Below are 22,099 nucleotides of genomic sequence, written 5' to 3'. Positions count from 1 at the left end.
AGAATGGTTTAATTGCAGAGTCTTAATCCCCAGCCAGAGTTTCTTTATTTTTCATCCACAAATAGAAATCAAATGAATTATGTCCCTGTATCGATTTACGAGGTCTGAACAAGATTACCATTCCCGATCTCTACCTGATCGACCCTCCCAGGTACAACTTGGGTCCTTTCTTTCCTCCATCTCCCTTTCTACATGCGGTGTTCTCCAAGGGTGTAACCTCTCACCCTGGCTTTTCAACCAATACCTAGCTACTCTTGCTTATTGCATTTCTATTTTGTACTCAAACTTCCAGTGCTATGCTGATGACACCCAACTCATTTTCAGGCTTCCCTCTGACACCTCCTCTTCTTCCCTCATCTCTGACTGCCTCACTGCCGTTCAAAATTGGCTTGCCGCCAACGATCTTTGTCTAAATGCCAACAAGACTGAGATCCTCCTCATCGGTACACCTTCACCATCCTTTCCCCTCACTCACTGGCCAGCCTCCCTTGGCCAGCCCTCCTACCCCTACCTGAGTGGCTAAGAATCTCAGGCTTTTCTTTCTCTGCACATATCTCTGACGTCTCAAAAAAGTCAAACTTCCTACTGCACCTCTTTAGAGGCACTCTTCCTTTCCGCTCCTTCCCCCAGAAGCTCACTGTCTCTCAAGCACTGGTTCCCTCTAAGTTGGATTACTGTAACAGCCTCTTTCTAAATCTTCCTGCCTCCACTCTTCGCCCTTTACAACTCCAGAACAGGACTGCAAGACTTGTCCTTGGCCATAAGCCCTGGGATAGTATCTCTCCAGCTCTGAAATCCCATCATTGACTCCCAGTGGATGCAAGGATTAAATTTAAAACCCTCGGCATTGTCCACAAGGCTTTCTGGGGCCTGGGTGCACAATACCTTCAACTATCCCTCCGTAAATACCTCCCCTTTTGAGCCCTTTGCTCCTCTACTTCCAACTTCCTCAGGGCCAGTCGTTTTTCAAAGAAATGAGCTCGGGGCAGACCTTTGTCTTCGGCGGGGGCCTACCTTTGGAACAGCCTCCCGGCCTCCTTGAAACTTAAGGAGAACCATCTCTGGTTCCGGAAGCACCTCAAGACCTTCCTCTTTGCTTCTGCCTTTGCCCCTCTTCTCCCCTGCTGATCTGTCTATCTCACAGTATCATGTTTCTGGCCACCCTTTGTCCTTCGGGCCCAGGTACCTGCTCACCCTCCTGCACTGCCTGTGAACCACCCCTTGCACTGGGATCTGTATCTGTACCCGTACAGTCCACCTTTCTTTTCTTGCACTTATCAGATATACCCTATCTGACAAATCACGCACTTGCCTTGGCCTGCATTTATTATTTATTGCCTTTATTTTTATTGCACTTATTATTTATTCTGTTCTCTCCTTTGTGCCGCACTTCACCCCCTACCTCGCACTTTCCCCCTTTTTCCTTTTCCATGCACTTGCAGGTTCTTAAAGTTACTGGGCCCAGTAAGATCGTTTGCTTTTATTATCCCTTGTTCCCCTCCCTTTGCCTGGTCGTGCTCTGAAACACGTGTGTATGAGCGCAATATAAATAAATTATCATATCATATCATTGAACCCAGATATCTTAGAAGCAGTAAAAGGGACATCTATCTATATCAAACTCGTTCTCTGTGGCGCGTACCATCTCATTCACATTCGCGCTGGGGACGAGTGGAAAAACGGCCTTTAAAATGTCCTTTGGTCATTTTGAGTATCGAGTGATGCCGTTTTGGGCTATCTAACGCCCCTGCCATATTTCAGCGTTTTATGGATCATGTTTTCTCAGATCTCCTACTTCATACAGTAATAGTCTATCTCAACGACATTCTGATCTATTCTAGCAATCCTGAAGACCACATTCTGCATGTTCAAACAGTCCTCCTGAGCCTCCAAAGCAATCACCTGTATTGTAAATTTGAAAAATGCGAGTTCCATCAGATAGAGGTTACTTATTTGGTTTATGTTTTGTCAGCTAACGGAATCGGCATGGATCCTAACAAGGTACAAGCTGTCCTGGAATGGCCAGCACCTCAGTCAGTAAAGGAACTCCAGCCTTTTTTGGGGTTTATGAATTTCTATAGAAAATTCATATAGCATTTTCTTACATTGTTTCACCAATCACAGCCCTGTTAAGGAAGGAAACCAAGTATGAATGGTCTCCTATAGTCAACAAGGCATTCATCAAGCTCAAGTCAGCCTTTACCACTGCCCCAATTCTACGCACTCCTGACCAGAGTAGACGGTTTATTGTAGAATCTGATGCTTCCCGTCATGCTCTCGGTGCGGTACTCAAACAGCCTGACGATACGGGGATGGAATACCCTGTTGCCTACCTATCCAAGACACTCCTTCCGTCGGAACGAAACTATTCTGTGTTGGAGAAGTAGATGTTGGTCATCAAACGCGCATTCCAAGAATGGTGCCATCTATTACTAGGGGCATCCTATCCAGTCAAAGTCAGAACCGATCATCAAAATCTCAAGAGCCTCCAGGACGCAGAGACACAAAACAGCCGACAGGCTCATTGGGCTTATTTCTTTTCCCCATACAACATTACATTCAACATCATTCCAGGTAAAACGAATCTCATGGCGGATGCCCTGTCCCTCAAGGATCGAGTTGCCAACAGGCAATTCATCTCCGAACGTATATTTCTTGATGTGCTGTAAATATGTGCTGTCACCGACTTCCTTCATGCTTTACATAGGGAAACCTCAGCTCTCGAGCCTTATTGCATCGAAGTAGCGACAGCGCATCATCTGTCTTGTGTGGACCGAATATAATTTTTGGGTAACCAAGTCTTGATTCCATCCGTCACTTTACGCAAGGAGGTTCTTCACTTTTGTCACGATTCTCAGTTGGCAGGTCCTCAGGAGTCGCAAACACCTTGGATCTGATACAGCAGCATTTCTGGTGGCCTGAAATGAGAAAGGACGTACAAGGTTAGAATTTGGGACTTGGGCTCTAGAGTTGGAAATGACCTTGCTAAGCTCCATCATTCATGGTTCATCTGGTGATGGTCATAGGTCGCAAGGAATTAGCATAGGTAACCTCTTTCCTACAAGGCAGAGCGATGAAAGTGTTCTCCAACACAGCTCATGCCGCACCTTCCATCATTCACTGTGGGGTGCCTCAAGGCTCCTGTACTGCCCTCACTCTATATAACCTTTTCACCAAGCCACTATTTGACAAGCTAGACACCATGGGGATCACCTACACCAATTACGCTGAAGACACGCAGATACTTCTTCCCTTGACAGGAAACTACCACCAAGACGCCGCTGCCCTTCAACTAATCTACTCCACCATTCAAGCATGGATGGCCACCAACGGCCTCTGCTTGAATGGGGATAAAACCGAAATCCTCATCCTAGGCCAGAAACCCACCCTCTCCAACCTCGACCCTCTTTACATCAACTTTAACATAGACAATTGCGTCATCCCAGTCTTATCCTCAGTCAAAACGCTAGGAGTACACATAGACGCCACCCTATCCATGGATAAAAAAGTGAGCTCCATAGTCTCAGCCTCGGCGCTAAGCACCAAACTCATCAACGAAATAAAACCCTTCCTGACGAAAGATAACTGCCTGTCCATCGCAAGAGCCACCATAGGAGCTAAACTGGATTACTGTAATGCTCTCCTAGCAGGCCCCTCCAAGAATAACATATCCAGTCTCCAAACCACTCAAAACAATGCTCTCAGAGCAGCCCTCAGCATACCAAAAAGAGAGCACATCACTCAAGCTAGGAAGGCTGTCCACTTGCTCCCAGTCAAAGACAGGATCGCCTTCAAAATTCTCACCACCACGCATAAATGTGTTAACCACACAGCACCACCCTACCTATCCGAAACCCTGTATAGATCACAATCTACAAGACCAATCAGATCCACATACACCAACCTACTTACCATTCCTCGCATCAATAGAACTAAGGCTGGAGGTATAGGCTTCCCCTACCTTGCACCTAAGCTCTGGAATGCGCTACCCACATACCTAAGAGCCGAAACATCACTACTTTCCTTCTGCAAACAACTTAAAATAGCCCTCTTCAACTAACATGTTCACTGCACCTCTCTCGTGCTCAATGTATGTATGTCATAAAAGCACAATAACTGCCCAATGTAACCACGGGCATATTCTGTATGTAACTAAGTTTAAGAAACACTGTAACAAGCGCCACAATGCCTTCGTTCTGCTGCGCGCTCAACAAATGCGAATAAATAAATAAGATCACAGGATCCTGTTTGAGGTATAGCCAAAAACTTGTTTGTTTGCTAAAAGGGTTGGGGGGGGGGTTGGTTCTGGGAAATCTTGTTTGTGTTCAGTTGAGAAATTGATTTTCCACGCTATTTGTTGCGTTTACATCTCCTCGTGTGTTATTTGTCTTCAAACTAAAGTACCTCGAAAGCCCCCCATGGGACAGTTGGTCTTGTGAACAGTGCCTACACGACCGTGGCAGAAGATCTCTACAGATTTCATAGTCCATTTGCTCCCTGCCAAGAGTTAACCGCCATAATGGTGACCATCGGTTACTACACCGAATTAGCTAATTTTCTTGCCTTACCTGCGGTACCCACTGCTCCACAAATGGCTAGGATTTTCGTCAGCTCTATCTTCGCAAGTCATGGATTGCCAGATATCATAATCTCTGACCGGGGTCCTCTAGATACTGGAGATTGGTTTTCTCTTGTTTGAACATTCAGCTAGCTCTCAGCTCCAGATATTATCCACAAACCAATGGCCAAACTGAGCGATTGAGTCAGACCTTGGAAGGGTATCTTCACTGTTTCATTTCGGCCACTCAGGACAATTGAAACACCCTACTTTCTCTTGTCGAGATTGCTTATAATAACGCCACACATTCTGCATTGGGAATGAGCCCTTTCTTTTGTTCTCATGGTTTTCATCTGGCTTGTTTTCCTACTGTCTCTTCAGCTTCCATCCCTATACCAGATGTGGATGCCTTGTTTTCAGACATTCAGAAGGGCCATGCCTTAGCAGGGACGGCACTTAAAGCGGCACTTGAGCGAGGGAAGGGCTTTGCTGACCGACATCGATCTACTACCCCAGCGTTTACTCCTGAGGACAAAGTATGGCTAGCTTCATGATTTCTTCACCGTCATTTGGTTCCCTCTAAATTGTCACCTAGGCCCATTCGAGATACTGGCCTCTGGAGGTTAGGCAGCATTTCTTTTATGGCTTCCTTCTTCCTAGGCAAGGATTTACCCAGTGTTTCACATTTCACAACTCAAGCCTGATGTTCCTGACAGGTTCCACAGGACCACAGTGCCGTGCCCATCTCTGGTGGATACCTGGTGGACACCTGGTCGGGTCCTGAATATGAAGTTGCAGGCATCTGGGACTCCCGATACTGTCAGGTCGGTTGCAATATTTGGTGGATTGGCGTGATTACTCACCTGCAAATCGCACTTGCGAACCGGCATCTTCAGTCCATACGCCCCAGCTGGTGCCCATGCTTCATCATCTGCACCGAGGTAAACCAGGTTCGCCTCCTCCGGGGAGGGGGAATACTGTTACATCCCACTTTCGGCGGCACTCTATATGGCGTAGATGGGTTTTCTACATCGCACATCAGCATCCTCACTCAACATGGCGTTGGCGCCTCTCTCTGTTGCTTCAGTTGTTGTCTCATCGCCGGGCGCTCCCTCCGGCGGCAGTGCTCCTGCACAATGAAAGGCTATGTATATGCGGTTGCCATGGACAACGTTGCGTTGCTTCTTTTCAAGCAAGATACTCGTATGTTCGCTAGCCTCCTTCATGTGTCAACACAAGGCTGTTTCCTTTTCTGTCTTGCATGCCCTCTCACACTTGTTCTGGTTTCTCTACGCTGTGTGGTGTTCGATCCCAATCTCACGCGGAGAGTCAGTGACTGCATTCTAGCGGGTAATAATTTTCACTGATGCTCAAACGCTTACTTACCCTTTCCTACTTCAGTCTCCCATAGTTTAATTCTCTTCCTACATCCTGATTACAGTACTCCGGCGTGAGGTTTCTTCCTGTTCGACCTTTTGAAGCACCTTTGGATTCAGTCATTGCTAACTTGTCTTGTAATAACAACTAGTTCCCAATGGAGCCCGAGTATAGACCATGGACCTCATTACGAGTCCGGCGGTAACCGTGGCGGTAAAACCGCCTGGTTACCGCCGGACTCGAATTACCATTCCGCCTCCGTGACTCCTGGAAATACCAGGGCATTATGACCCTGGTGTCCTGGGAATCCCGGAGGCGGAATGGTGTAAATCCCCATTCCCATTGAGTCCCATAGGACTCAATGGGAATGGGGAAGTGGAAACACTGGCACCATCTCGTGATGGTGCTAGTGTTTCCACGTCCGCCTGCAGGCAGGAGCTGTTCAACCCGCCAGGTCAGACCTGGCGGGAAGATCACCTCCTGCCTGCAGGACTCGGGATCGGGCGGTCCGGAATTAACAGTGGCAGCGGGTTTACCGCCACTGTTAATTCCGGACCGCCCGACCAGTAATGAGGCCCCAAGTATGATCGAATATATTCTAACACAACGTACAGAATTTTAAATTCAAATGGATTGTGTCCTCCCACGTATTCCTTATATTTGATAAATCCACTTCCAGCTTGCTGGCCTCGGAAATTTTTTCACAGTAGAGGGCACTGCGCGTCGGCGTCCCTCGAGTTGGTGTCCCTCGAAGGCCTCCATATCGGCGCCGACGTCACCATAGGTATAAATAGTCTCGCACAGTTTCCGTTGCTCAGTTCCGTTTTTCCCCACTTCGTAAGCCTCGGAGACGCAACGCTCGGTTCTTCTACTCATCGAAAATCTTCGAAAAACTTAATATCCTACAATGGCATCTTCTTCCAAAACATCGATGCCATGATCCGGCTTCAAAAAATTTCGAGATTGTGGTAACAAGATGTCATTAACGGATCCTCACAGGATCTGTTTGTGGTGCCTGGGATCAGAGCACCAGTGTTGGGAATGTGAGGACTGTATGTCCATGACGGCGAAAGCCTTGAAGGAGCGTAGGGGGAAGTTAGAAAGAGGTAAGCCTGTTAAATCTTCTATTCCTTCAAAATTGTCCTTGGCTGAGTCAAGACATTTGTCTCCTCACCATCGAAAGAAACATTCCCGATCGAGGTCTCGAAGCGGTTCCCACCACTCTTCGAGATTGAGACATTCTAAGAAGAGGCGTCATAGATCGCCCTCTTCCCCAGAATGGGTCACCTGCCCCACTAAACACAGCTCTCCAGTTAAGTGGGAGATATTTTGAAAGAAAATGCTTAGGGTCTTCGAGAACATGGCCTTGCCCCCTCGGGATGCCTAGAGGTGATACCCCAGGTGAAAGATACGAAAAACTAAAACGCCGAGAGTCATCGAACCCGGCAAACAAAAATCCTCGAGAGCGTCACGAACCCTCGAGTAAAGACAAGATTTAATCAAATAAGACTGCGTCATCGACACCATCGACAAAGGTACCTTCGACGCACAAGTCATTGACAGCTTTGTCGACGCCGTCGTCGATTCCGATGAAAGAGAAGCCCTCGAAGCCACAGGCCCCAACTGCGCCATCGGCACTACATGTGTCGAATGTCCCGTACAAGGCGCCGAGCGTGGTGTTGACAATATTGACGACACTGAGTAGGATTCCGATTCTCTCGACGACATTGAGGCCTTTTTCAAGTTTTTCGACACCATTTACAGGAATGTCGAGACCTATGACGTCTGCATCACAATTACAACTTTTTCTCATGCAGTATCCACCAGTTTGGCACCCTCTTCTCTGGAAATGGGCTTTACCCCTCTTCCACGATCTGACTATTTCAGAGCTTTATCCTCTATTTATGAGGAAGGAGAGGACTGTGACAATGAGAGGCCTTTTGGTTTACAAACAACAAGTGTGCCTATTCCAGAGGAATTAATCTCTGAGGAGAATAAATTGAGAGATCTTCAAGAATCTTTACAAGACGCCAGTAGCATAGATACCTCTCCAGAGGCAGAATTTGCCAGACCGGAACCTGGAGAGCATGCAGAAATGCCTTACAGAGCCTTTATGGCAAGAATTATGGAATTTATGGGGTGACCAACACCTACAGCCTCTTTCCAACAAGATGATCTTACAGACATCTTAGATAAAGTGCCTCAAGAAGACCCTATAGTTCCTTTTCATGCAGCATTGCAGAGAAAAATAGCTGCAAATTGGGAAACACCAGAGGTTATCCCGGCAGTAAATAAAAAGCTCTCTGCAAAATACAGGGTGTCGTCCTCAGACCCTAAATATTTAAGTAAGCACCCAACTCCAGAGAGTTTGGTAGTGAAGGCAGCGACGTCATCAAGTAGTAAGTCGGCATACCCCACTATACCACAAGACAGGGATGCGAAATGATTTGATGCCATGTCTAAAAAGATCTTTTCAGCATGCAGTATGACACTTAAATCTATTAACGCCACTTGCACGCTAGCGAGATTCAGCCACACCCTTTGGGAGTGCGCTTCATCGGTGGCTGACCGTCTCCCAGAAGGGGAGGAATGAGACGCATTCTTGAACATCGTCAAGGATGGGAAGGATGCGATGTGTGAGTCCCTCCAAACAGGTCTCGAATCTGCTGACAGCATCAGCAGAGCCATGGCGGCGAGTACCACAATCCGCAGATTTGCGTGGTTGCGGATGTCTGGTTTTGCTCCTGATGTTCAAGCCGGGCTTCTGAACATGCCCTTTGACGGTACCTCTCTATTTGGCAAGAAAGCTGATGACAGTCTAGAGAAATTGCAAACCTCAAAGGCGGCAGCAAAATCACTTGGGGCTGCAATCGGTCAAACCCCAAATCGCCCCAAAGGTATTTCCTGGAAGGGGAAGCCCTTTCGTTTTTACTCTGCATTCGGAAAGAAACAGAGGGCAGCCAGCTCAAAGGGGCCATAAGTGATTCACCCATGGTGGACGGGTCAAAGGTACCAAGCCCATTACCCTCAGCATCAGCGTCAGCCGCTTCTAAACCCCTCTGAGGTCTCACCACACAAAACACCAGTAGGAGGAAGGTTAACTCAACATCTGGCAGAATGGCAGGCTATTACGTCAGATGCTTGGGCATTGGAAACTGTTGCCCAAGGTTACTGCTTGCTTTTCCTACACACTCCTCAGAGTCATCCACTGGGGAACAACTCTTTGAAGCTTCCAGACCCGCTCCTTATGCAGGAGATTTCAGACCTGCTAGAGAAAGGTGCCATAGAACCGGTATCTGTAGCAGAGAGGAACAATGGTTGATATTCCCCCTACTTTCTAATACCAAAGAAGGACGGAGGACTGAGACCCATCTTGGACAAATTCCTCAGGAAAGACAAGTTCAAGATGGTAACCCTTTCTCAGATCCTTCAGGCCCTCCAGCTTCAGGATTGGTTGGTATCTCTGGACCTTCAAGATGCTTACTTTCATGTGCCAATCCATCACAAGCACACGAAGTACCTGAGATTCCCCATTGGCAGCTCTCACTATCAATTTCGGGTTCTGCCATTTGGGCTGACCTCCGCCCGAGGGTTTTCACCAAACTAATGGTGGTTTTGGCAGCAAGTCTAAGGAGGGAAGGGATTCATGTCTACCCCTACCTGGACGACTGGTTGATCGATCAGAGCAGTGTCTCTGGAACAAGCTCAGATCCATCTAGATTATGTTTGCCACTTCCTCCACAAACTGGGCTTCTCCCTGAACTTAAAGAAGTCAGAGATGATACCATCACAGAGACATCAGCTCATTGGAGCAGTCCTGGACACATCCCTGGGAAAAGCCTCACCACCAGAGATGAGGGCTCAAGATATTCTACAGATGGTCACCAGGTTTCAAAATGCCCAGCGTCTACCAGCCTTCGACTTTTTGAGGTTGCTCGGCCTCATGGCATCCTGCATTTTTCTAGTGCCAGAGGCTCGCCTGAGAATGAGATCTCTCCAGTGGGTTCTAAGGACACAGTGGTCGCAATTCTCGGGAAGAATGTCAGATCTCCTACAAATGCCGGACAGAGTAGCACGAGACTTTCAGTGGTGGGCCTGTCGGGAGAACATTCTGAAAGGATAACAGTATTGGCAACCATGGCCGAGATAACAGTGGTCACGGACGCTTCACTCATGGGGTGGGGAGTCTATGCCAACGACTTGACCATCAATGGTCGTTGGTCTCCATCGGAGTCCAGACGACACATCAACCTATTAGAGCTGCGAGCGATCAGACTAGCGCTGAAGGCTTTGCTGCCATCAGTACAGGGAAAAAATGTCCTGATAATGACGGACAACACGGTCGCCATGCACTACCTCAACAAAAGAGGAGGCGTAGGGTCACTGCCACTGTGAAGAGAGGCAATGTTGCTCTGGTTCTGGGCAATTCAAGAAGGAATCTCTCTATCGGCAGTTCACCTAGCCGGAGAGAAGAACTCGACGGCAGATGCTCTGAGCAGGCAGAACACAGTCTCCCATGAGTCGGAACTAGCTCAGGAAGTCCTTCAAGAGATCTTCGCCCTTTGGGGAACCCCTCAAGTCGATCTGTTCGCCACCAGTATCAACCAGAAGTGCAATCAGTATTGCTCAAGGGAATATCCCCCGAGAGAAGCTCTAGGGGACGCATTCGTGGTGGACTGGGAATTTCCCCTTCTGTACGCATTTCCTCCAGTCCCCGTCATTCCTCAAGTGATCAGGAGGTTGAGGACATTCCAGAAATCCAAGATTCTAATTGCCCCAGATTGGGCCAGGAGAACGTAGTACCAGGATCTTCTCGACATGTTCATCTGTCCTCCGATTTGTCTTCCACAAAGAGAGGATCTTCTCTCGTAGAAGGAAGGTCAGATTCTCCATCCGGATATCAGGACCCTCAACCTTCACGCTTGGTTTCTGAAAGGTTGAGATACAAAGATTGGGACCTTCCAGATGACGTAATGGAGGTGTTGCTTTCAGCCAGGAGGCCAGCAACTAAATCTTTATACCGCTGCCATTGGAACAAATTCTGCAGTTGGTGTAGAGATAAAAATATTGACCCTTTTTCATGTAGTACACCGATGGTGTTATCTTTCTTACTATACTTGGCAAGTTCAGGCCTTCAAGTCGGTACAATCAAGGGTTACCTCGCTGCGCTGTCGATCTTTAAGCGCACGGCTGAGGAGCCTTCATATTTCAAGTTGCCCATAGTCATTCAATTTCTGAAAGGGTTGACTAATGTCTTTCCTCCAACTCCTTTTCAAGTTCCCCTGTGGGATTTAAACCTAGTCTTAACATTTCTAATGGGTACTCCATTTGAACCCCTTCATTCCTGTCCATTAAGGTTTCTCACTCTTAAAACAGTCTTCCTAGTGGCTTTAGCTTTGGCCGAAGAGTGAGCGAATTACAAGATTTATCTTGCAAACCTCCTCATACAATCTTTCACAAAGATAAGGTAGTTCTTCAAGTGAAGCCAAATTTCCTCCCAATGGTAGTCTCAGAATTCCACATCATACATAAAATAACCTTACCTTCATTTTACCCTCCTCCCCATCCAGGGAAAGAGGACGAGAGATTGCACAGTCTGGATCCAAGGCGTGCTTTGAGTTTTTATATTAACAGACTTGCAAGGATTAGACAAGCAGACCAGTTGTTTGTAGGGTATGCAGGACATAAACTAGGTATAGCTATCATGAAACAGACCATCTCAAGATGGATAATACTAACTATTATAGAGTGCTATAAATTGGCAGGAAAAGAGCCTCCTCAACACCTCAGGGCTCATTCAACCATGGGTATTGCAGCCTCTTCAGCTCTCCAAAGAGGAGTCCCAATTAAAGACATATGTGTGGCTGCCACATGGTTTTCCGCACATACTTTCACCAAATTCTACAGTCTAGATTCCTCCACTAGCCAGGAGACTAAATTTGGAAAAGCTGTGTTGCACTCTGTGCATCTTTAAAGAAATCATTGGCCCTCATTACAAGTCAGGCGGTGGACCATGGTGCTATTAGCACCATGGTCAATGCCGGATTCCGCCATGGTGGATGGCAGAATTACCGCCCCATTCCAAGGTGAGTGGGGCGGTAATTCCCCATTCACCATTTGCCCTTCCCCATTCCCATTTTTGCCCCATAGGGCATAATGGGGATGGGGAAGGCGCTAATTACGGCACCGTAAATTACGGTGCCGTAATTAGCACCAAGGTCGCTTAGCACCTTGGACTTTAACACCTGCAAAAAGCAGGCGTTAAAGTGTGAATCAGGCGTTAATGGTTAACGGCGCTGACGGTGCCGTTAAACCCTTAACGCCTGACTTGTAATGGGGGCCATTATGTTTTACTCCCGCCTCCTATAAACATTACTGCTTTGGGAGTCTATCAAAGATAAGGAATACGTGGGAGGACACAATCCATTCGAAGAACAAGTTACTTACCAACTGTAACGTTCTTTCGACTGGATGTTCCTCCCACGTATTCCTTATCGCCCCTCCCATCCTTCCCCGCAGTAAAACTTCCCTTGTAGTTGCAGCCTACGCTCCTTCAAGGGTACTAACCATCTCATACAAGACAAAAACAGCACCTCAAAATGGAACTGAGCAACGGACGCTGCGCAAGACTATTTATACCTATGATGACGTCGGCACCCATACAGAGGCCTTCGAGGGACACCGACTCGAGGGATGTCGATGCGCAGCACCCTCTACTGTGAAAAAATTTCCGAGGCCAGCAAGCTGGAAGTGGATTTATCAAAGATAAGGAATACGTGGGAGGAACATCCAGTCGAAAGGACGTTACAGTTAGTAAGTAACTTGTTCTTCGGTCTTAAATTATGCAACCGTATATGTGTCAACCATTACCTGTATGTGTTGTTCACAGAAAGAAACATTGTAGCAGTTTTAACAAAACAAGAGGGGAAGGATTAATACCCAGGAAGAGAAGGTAATACATCACGATTTCAGTAACATTGACCAAAATACTGAAGTAATATGGTATTTGGAACACTTGAAACCTCATTCTTATAAAAAATAATAACAAAATCTTTTTGGGTTATTTGTACACCTAGCATGTTCATTACGAAAGAGAGAGAACTCATCTCCATGGGCACCTGAAGTGTTAACCCTTCACTAATAAGAAACATAAAAAAAGAGTGCTCCTGGGGAATGTTCTATAGTGAAATTGAAGGAACTGAAAAATGTCATGTAGAGCTGTTATCTGTAGATTACATAGAGAAATGCAATTTTCAATACTTACACACTTCAGTCTCCCATAGTCTCATTCTCTTCCTACATCCTTATTACAGTACTCCGGCGTGAGGTTTCTTCCTGTTCGATCTTTTTAAGCACCTTCGGATTCAGAAGCGTATCAGAGCTGGACGGAATACCATTACGCTGACCCGACCGCAGGGTTTTTTCCATCTGAGGGTTTCCCTGAGGTTCATGGTCCCGCCCAAATCTATCTCGGTGGAGGGGTGAGGGGGGAACAGCCGGCTCGGGCGATTTCTCTCCATCGGCGCAACATTGCTGCATCTGACAGGTCAGTCATTGCTAACTCGTCTTGTAATAACAGCTAGTTCCCGATGGAGCCTGAGTATAGACCATGTCCTTAAGTCCCCAGTGCCGGATTCCCAAGATACATAGCTTTTTTCTGGTAAGCAGTAAATATGTAAGAATGAGAATGATCGAATATATTCTAACACAACGTACAGAATTTTAAATTCTATCTTAAATTATGCAACCGTATATGTGTCAACCATGACCTGTATGTGTTGTTCACAGAAAGAAACATTGTAGCAGTTTTAACAAAACAAGAGGGGAAGGATTAATACCCAGGAAGAGAAGGTAATACATCACGATTTCAGTAACATTGACCAAAATACTGAAGTCATATGGTATTTGGAACACTTGAAACCTCATTCTTATAAAAAATAATAACAAAATCTTTTTGGGTTATTTGCACACCTAGCATGTTCATTTCGAAAGAGAGAGAACTCATCTCCATGGGCACCTGAAGTGTTAACCCTTCACTAATAAGAAACATAAAAAAGAGTGCTCCTGGGGAATGTTCTATAGTGCAATTGAAAGAACTGAAACATGTCATGTAGAGCTGTTATCTGTAGATTACATAGAGAAATGCAATTTTCAATACTTACACAAAGATGGTTTCAAGCACATTGGAGAGAGTGAAGGAGAATATGTTATACATTTATACACTGAGATAAGTTGGTTGTACAGTGGTCCTGATGAATGTGTTTGTTGTGTGCAAGGCTTACAAATTATTCAGTACGATAGCATTGAATTAGTGTAAATGGAATAATGATTATTGACCCGATGACTATTTGTCTGTTTAAAATGTCGAGTGTGTTTTATGTCTGAATATAAGATGATGTAAATGTATGTCTTGTACCAAATTAAATTATTTGCTATTGAACAAATTAAAGTTTTTTTTACATATAGCACAAACAAGCCTAGTTAGCAGATTTTCTATCTTGAGGTACAACCCTGAAGGTATTAGGTTGTATGTTAAGGGCAAAGTCAACATGATGAGTGTTCTTACATGGTGGGTGTAGGCTTTTGTGCTGCCAAACAAGGAAATGGTTCCTTACAGTGCATTGCATGTTTTACTGGCATTGCGAACGAGTCAACATGAAGTGTATTTTTAAATGGTGGTGCGGGGGTAGGGCAAGCATTTGTGCAGCAGCAATAACATATTTTCTTCCTGTGGCAGGAGATTTTTTTTCTGGCATTAAGGGAAAAGCCAACAAAAGAATGTTCGTACATGGGGATACTAGCTTATACCGACAGAGCCAGCATCAACATGTTTTCTTATTGTATTATTATTGTGTGTAACATTACTAGCTACTCACACAGTTCCTTTGGGTGTCAGGACTTAGGAGCCAGGCACAGCCCCCTTGTTTGTACAAAAGTTGAAAGATTTAAAGTTTGATAAAAACACATACTTGTACATTTCCCCTAGTGCAGTGCTTGGTGTGCCCCTGAAGTAGCATGCTCATCATGTTCATTGTGCATGCCTAGTGGTCCAGGCTGGCGCGGAGTGTGGCGCAGCCCATGCTTTTGTTGCAGAGCTTGGGGGGCTCAGATCCCCACCCACATTTTGTGTTACGTCACTGCCCAGATCCTCAACCCTCCTTTACATACCGTGACCATGTTGGTCCCAGAGATATTTCAATGATTTGGTCTCTCAGGAGAACTAGTATGTTTTCTACTGCTCGCTGTAGGCAGAATTCTACCTTTGTTGGGTGTTTGCCAAACTGTCTTCAACCTTTCATTAATTTGTAGCAATATCTGTCTGCCTCATCCTTAAAAATTGTTCCTGATATGCAGCCAGGATCTCGGTTTAGGTCTCTGTCTGTGTGTAGCTGTTGTAATTGAGTTGTACTAGATGCATTTTCAAAAAACTGAGTAGGCATTTACATGGTATGACCCCTCCAGTACATAAATGTCTGTGGAGGTGCTATGGTAGTTCTATTTGGTTTGCATTTGCCCAAACACTGGAGTGGTGTCAATGCCCCCACTCATACATAGGCAATTTATGGTATAGGTTTGCGCCCCCCCCCCCCCGTCCCCCTTACCATCCTGCTGAACCGGTCAGTTCCTATGATCAACTGTGACACTTATATCGATGTAAAACTGCCCTATTGACATATATTTCTATTTCAAGGCCAGACGAATGTATTTGTTATTCCAGCATCAAGTAGATATAGCCTCTCTGGGCCTCTTCATAGACCTGGTCATCAGATGACCTCGACCGGGGGCTTTAAGCTTTTACTTTCATTATTCTGATTCACTGTCTTGAATGTTTTCCTCAGGAGTGCCTGTGACAAGATTTAGGGCTATGCTGTTTGGCTTCTCTGCAGACAGATTGACAATGGCTTTCCTTGACACATTTGTTGCAGATTTGACCTATCGCATGGCATGTGTTTTCATGTAGGAATGACTACCCACATTGGCAGCAGAACCTGGTGTGGCTCTGTGTGTTATTTCTGGGTGAGTGTTCTCCACTGTTTTGCTGGTTGCCAATAGGTGCTTTGTTTTCTGGCCGTGACAAACCATCCTCCTTGGCTCTGGGGTCAGCATAGGGTCAACCATGGAGGCTGGTGTGTGATGGGCACCCTTGACAACCTCACTGACCCTAGTTTATATGGCATGGGATATCCAAGCAGCTATGCAGCAGTGAGGTACTGCCCCTTTAAGAGGCTTGCCCTTTTCGGCAGACCAAGTTTTGAAGTGGACATGTCGACCCAGAATGTCATCCTCCATGCAGGGCAGGAGCTCTTGCGAGAAGCCCATTTGTCCCGAACCTGTGAAAAAGAGTGAGTGAGCGATTCACATAGTGAATGTGGCAGTTCGAAATCGAACTTGTGCAAATGCTCTCAGATCGAGCCAGCATTAACCAAGCATCATGGGAGTGAGAAGCTCAGCGAGGTGTCTGATCTGGTGCACTGATCCATTTCCCCATAGTGAGTTTCCACGGAGAGAAGGCCACCACAGCCGGTGAGGTGCTGCATACCTACAAAGGTTAGCCAATCAATGTCCTGCATACACAAGGGACCATGCCTGCCACTAATGAAGCCATGTTAGTCCCAGGGGTCAGGGGTAGGAGGTACACCAATCTTAAAATCCCCAAGCCTAAAATACACACCTGAACCAAGTCGGTCAAAAATCCACCGTGGGCGGAGCAAAACCTTTACAAAGGAGAATATGGATTATTGGAGAAGTTAATTAGAAGTCTGCTAAAGAGGAGACCAGAAGCAGCAGGAGGAGGGAAGCGCAGTATGGAGAGAGTTGTCCAGACTGGAAGAGGAGCTGGACCAAGGGGACCAAAGGGCCTGAAGCTGGAGAGAGTTCACCAAGAGTCAGAAGGAGTTTGAAGGACCTAATGGGAGAGAGGTGAAACAGAGTGCGTAAGAGGAGGTGGGAGGGAAAGGTGGGAAGTGGAGAAGAGTAGTGACGTAGAGGTCAAAGCTGACAGTTATGAGAAGAGGAGCATTGAGGAGGAGAGTGAGAAATGTGAAGATATCCAGGAGGTGGTGGAAATAACATGGTGCAGAGGTAGGATACCTGTGATTTAAAAAAAAGTAATAATGAAAACATTTTAACGAACCCGAAAATACAGAATAAATTATGCATTTTTTAATTTTTTTATTTGGGTGGTCCCCCCAAGCCCTCTGTTTCCCTAGGTTTATAACTCCAAACCATCCCCCTCCCCGCCCATTTTAATCCTTTACCCCATGCCACCACACATATTTTGGGTTTGTTAATTTTTTGTTTTGTTATTCTCTATTCGTTAATATTACTGGCTACCGTGGAGGTAGCCGATAGTACAGGGTATACTGGAGATAGGCGATTGTGAGAATGATAAAATAAGGAGGTGGAGAAAGAGGTAATGTGGCAGGATTGCTATGCTGTGTTATGTTATGCAATGCTATGCTATGGTATGCTACATTAGGCTCTCCCTTACAGTTAGGCATCAGACCCTCCATGTCACCTCCCTCTGCCTGCTCTACACGCAGCACCCCAGTCAGGCCCAAACCCCTCCTAGGCCAGAGGATATGTCAGACCTTCCCTTCCGCTTATTCTCTATAGTATAGCCGAATCCCCATATATGGGAGATAACAGAAGGGGTTCTGTGAATACCACTTATCCATAATACAACATGATGTCCCTCAGGGCTGCGTCACAAGGTCACAAGTGAGATGTCACCAGTTCTTGCCAAATGTCTGCAATATCGTGCCAAGTAACATCCCCATTTTGAAAGTACTGAAACACATTAGTGTTTGCCTATGATATGCTATATAAACTAGCACTCTAGGGTGGGGGCCCTAGAGAGAGCTCCATGTGCCAAACTGCTTGAACACTTGCATGTTGTGCTCCCTGCTGATCCCTCTGTATACCGTGTATTTGCGATATAATACAGGAAGCATGATTTACCATCAGTCTGTGTCTCTCCCCTTATTTGCCTATATTACTTAATGCCTGCAAGCTGAGGCCAGCCCTTGGGAAGAGGGTCACTCTTGGCCATGAAATAAATGGTGCTGTGACTCTGGCCAGGACTGCATAGTTGTTCAGGAGGGCTGCGATCAACCACTACCGCAGGCCAACTCATAAGGTCCTCATCATACCAGAGGGCGCTGTTAACAGCGTGGTACACCGGTTATCTGCAAAGTTGTCAAACTCAGTGGTATGATTGAGAAGTGAGTGGCCCTTTGGAAAATCTCTGTCGCAGCGCACGGCCGTTAAACTGTTTAATTTTCTTCAGACTGTGGGTAAATATCAACCTTTCGCTTATGACACTGTGTTTTTCTCGGCACTGCGCATTATTTTGACTAAAGTGGATTTGCAATGTCGTAAATGCTCTCTCTCTCTCTCTACTTACACGCCCTGGTGTTTTGTGTTTTGCATTTGTATGTGATTGAGTAGATAGAGTTTCAGCTCTGCCGAGCACATTCATTGTGTTTGTCTATGGTCTGTCTGTTTTGGATTTCTAGGCAGTAGTTGCTGGCTTTAGTGTAGAGCTGAAATTAAATAACTAAGAATTAGTGCAGTGAGCTATTTTGCGTCTAACAATTATTTTTGTGTTTGCCATCTATTGAGAGATAAATAGTATTACAGGTCAATGTACAGTTCGTGGCAAGCAAATAGAGAAACATATAGTGTCCCATGGTATAGCAGAGCAGAGCCCCTGCATTCACCCACAACCCCCTCTTCCCTGTATCAGTGCAGCAGGATCCAAATATGTAAATCGCAAATGTTCTCCAAAAACACAAAACAATGATAAAGTAGAGCTTTGAACTACGAAATGTAGGAGGTGTGTTGTTCTTTTTTTGAATGGGCATTTCTGGTGAACAACTGATCTATTGTGTAATGTCATTTCGTCTATTTGTCATGTTCTGTGTAAGAATAAATGAAGTGCTTTTGTTTCTACTACTGGTAAATGTGGTATTGTTTGTTGCATTGGCTGTTTGGATTACAAATTGGTCAAGTTAGGTTTACCAATTTTGGGTTAGTGTTCGTTTTGCTTCTTGCACTGGTTAAAGAGGAAGTTTAGAACCTCATTGCATTTTTCTCGTGATTTAGGCATAGGGCCACTGTGTGATGCCACGGTCGATTTCTGGTTTTAGAGCTATTGAGACATGATGCTGTCTCCAATTTGTTTGCGTTTCAGAGTTGCTGTGCCCATGGTTTGTGTGTGACGCCACATAGACACGCTTTGTGACTAGGGGGTCCAGGTGTGCTGTCACATGCCCCCCAAGTTTGGAAACTGGTTCTGAAGCATTTGCCACTGGGTGGCTATTAAGGGTGCTTTCTCAGAGGAATGTTGCTGGTAGATTTCTGTGTATTCCTGTGTGCTTCTGTGAGTACAGCTGACGGGGTTGGCTTGTGTTTTTTCTCTGTCGCTGTGTTATTTAGCCGTGGTTTGCCTTACCAAGCATTCAGAGGATCACTGTAGTATGCCACTACCACACATATCATTGGCTTGCACCAGATGTCTTTAGAAATTGCTGCTTGCAGGACTGCTCTGTTAGGGAATTGCCTTATTTCCTTGGGGAATTGTGATTCTCATTGTGATTCTTTTGGTGGGTTGATGAATTGACTTTCTGTTTATTTACTTGAGTTATTGTGAGCGCTGTCAAAACATTTTTTTTCTATGTTTCACTGATGCCCTGTCTATGCTGTAGGCAACTTAGTGCTACAGAAATACCTATATGCTTTACTTCCAGGCACGGGGAGGCGTTGATTGACAAGGGAAAAATCCTGCTTCACTAAATTTGTGTGATTGGACTCCCACCTTCATTGCTTTACCTACCACAACACCCAGAGCCTTGTGTTCTATATTTATGTTCTTATTTCAACTAAAGAGGAGATGTTGAGGGCCTTTTGGCTGATCGGCAGTTAAGTACTGAATGTGATTGCTTAGATAAGTCAGACACGGTTACTCTGGTACTTCTTGTATATGATTTTATCTTTATATTTAGCAAACTCTATCACTCCTTGCTTGCGCCTGTCTCCCCTTGTATACCACCTCTCCTGTTTGTCTTTAAGCTAACACCACTGGTAAATACCAATTTGCGGCAAGTTGTTTGCACCACCCCTCTTGATCTGCAGTACCTGCGGGCCAACCTCCATTTGTGTCTTCCTCCGCTGTTTTGGATTTCTAGACTTAGCAATGGGCTCTGAGCTTTCCACAATACTACTTACTCCGGCAGTAGGGACAAATCCCTTCTTCATGTTTTCCACATCTGGGGCATTCACCTGTAAATATTTAAAAGAGTGTAATTTTTTGATGCGTGTTCAAACTAAGTTGCAGTGGCCACTGTAGGGGTTGTTTCAGGTGGACCACCTTGTTGTCTTGTGCAAGGCTTTGGAAGAAAGAAAGTCTAAGGTATTCGATGGTCATTGGTCAGCTTCTTTCACATGGTACAAAGGCCCTCTTTACAACCCTGGTGGTAGCCGTGCTGTTAAAAACGGCACGGTTACCGCCGGAGTTGCATTTTTTCCGATACCCGTGAATGGGCAAGAATCGGGTCATGCCGAGTTAAGCGGACCCGGTAATTGCTCATTTTCGGGTGCCGGAATCAAGGGCCTCCCCATCCCCATTCTGCCCCATAGGGCTGAATGGGCATGGGGACGTCCGATGCACCGGCACATTCAGAGTTGTGCCGGTGCATTCGACATGCTCTGCTCGCGGGTGCCGTTACACCCACCAGGGAAAACCTGGTGGGTGAAACAATTCCCACGAGCAGAGCCTGTAGTATTTATTTTATTTTATTTATATATTTTATTTATTTGGTTTTGTATAGCGCACATCTACCCGGGGGCATCGTGGGGCTGAAAGCAGTCTTACTTGTTACAGGCATAAATGGTACATATACAGATACAGTGCAGAGAATATATGCATATTTTCATACATTTGAGGTTCTTTACATCCAGTAGTGATCATGCAAGGGAACCGGTAGAGAGAGGTGGGGGGTTAGTTAAACAGCGTGGTTTTGAGTAGTCTACGGAAGGCATGGTATGATTTTTCATTCCTTAGGGCGGTGGGGAGTGCGTTCCAGTTTTTGGGTGCTAGGTGTTGAAAGCTGGACCCCCCGGCTTTTCTTCTTTTGAATGTGGATACGTAGGTCTGGTTAGTCAAGTGTGACCTGATGGGTCTGGTGGATGTATTAAGGGTGATTCTTTCAGAAAGATAGGGCGGAGCATTGGCAGAGAGGCATCTGTGGGTGATGGCCATGGATTTGAATAGTATGTGTTCTTTTATAGGTAACCAGTGAGCTTCTTTTCTGGCTTGGGAGATGTGCTCCCTTTTTGGTATGCTTAGGGCGGCTCTTAGAGCATTGTTTTGTGTGACTTGCATTTTTTTTAATGTTTTGTGCAGACATGCCCAGGAAGAGGGCATTGCAATAGTCCAGTTTGGTACCTACTGTGGCCCTCATTACGAGCATGGCGGTCCGGGAAGTACGGTACCGGCATGCTTACCGATACCGTACTTCCCAGACCGCCATGCTCGTAATGAGGGCCAAAGTGTCTCTGGACAGATTGCGTGACAGTCAGACTAGATCCCTTATGAACTCTCAAGCTAGGTTAGAGAAAGAATTAGAGCAGTACAGGCATCTCTCAAAGGCCAGCGCCGCAAACAGTACACACACTTGCAAAACAGGCCTATTCCCAAGTGTTTCTGCAGACACTGTTAAAGAATCCCTTTCAGAAGCACCTACAGCGCCACCTGTCGACCTTTTAGATGTACTAGCACCATGCTCGCCTCAAATAAGGGCCCGTACACCTCCTTTTCCACCACCTCCTCCACCCACCACTGCCAACTGTCACACTCCCCCAACCGCCCACGCCACAGCAAACTGCCAAACCAACTGCCACCCACCACCCTCCCCAGCCTCTCACACCCCTACCTGCACCCCCAGCTGCCTAATATTCCTCTCCCACCACAACCTCATCTCCTGCCCCTGGCCTGCCTCCACTTCTGCCATCAACAGCCTCTACCTATACGCCACCCTGGACTCGCTCCCAGACAAAATGGGTTCCCACCTCGATCTACATCCACTCCCCTGCCTACCACACAGTCCTACAGGTGGGTGTCTGATTCAATCTGCCAGAAATACATGGAGGACTTGCAGGCAC

Source organism: Ambystoma mexicanum, chromosome 4p (assembly GCF_040938575.1).
Source record: "Ambystoma mexicanum isolate Mex_15411 chromosome 4p, UKY_AmexF1_1, whole genome shotgun sequence".
Lineage (NCBI taxonomy): Eukaryota > Metazoa > Chordata > Amphibia > Caudata > Ambystomatidae > Ambystoma > Ambystoma mexicanum.
This window is presented reverse-complemented; position numbering follows the sequence as displayed.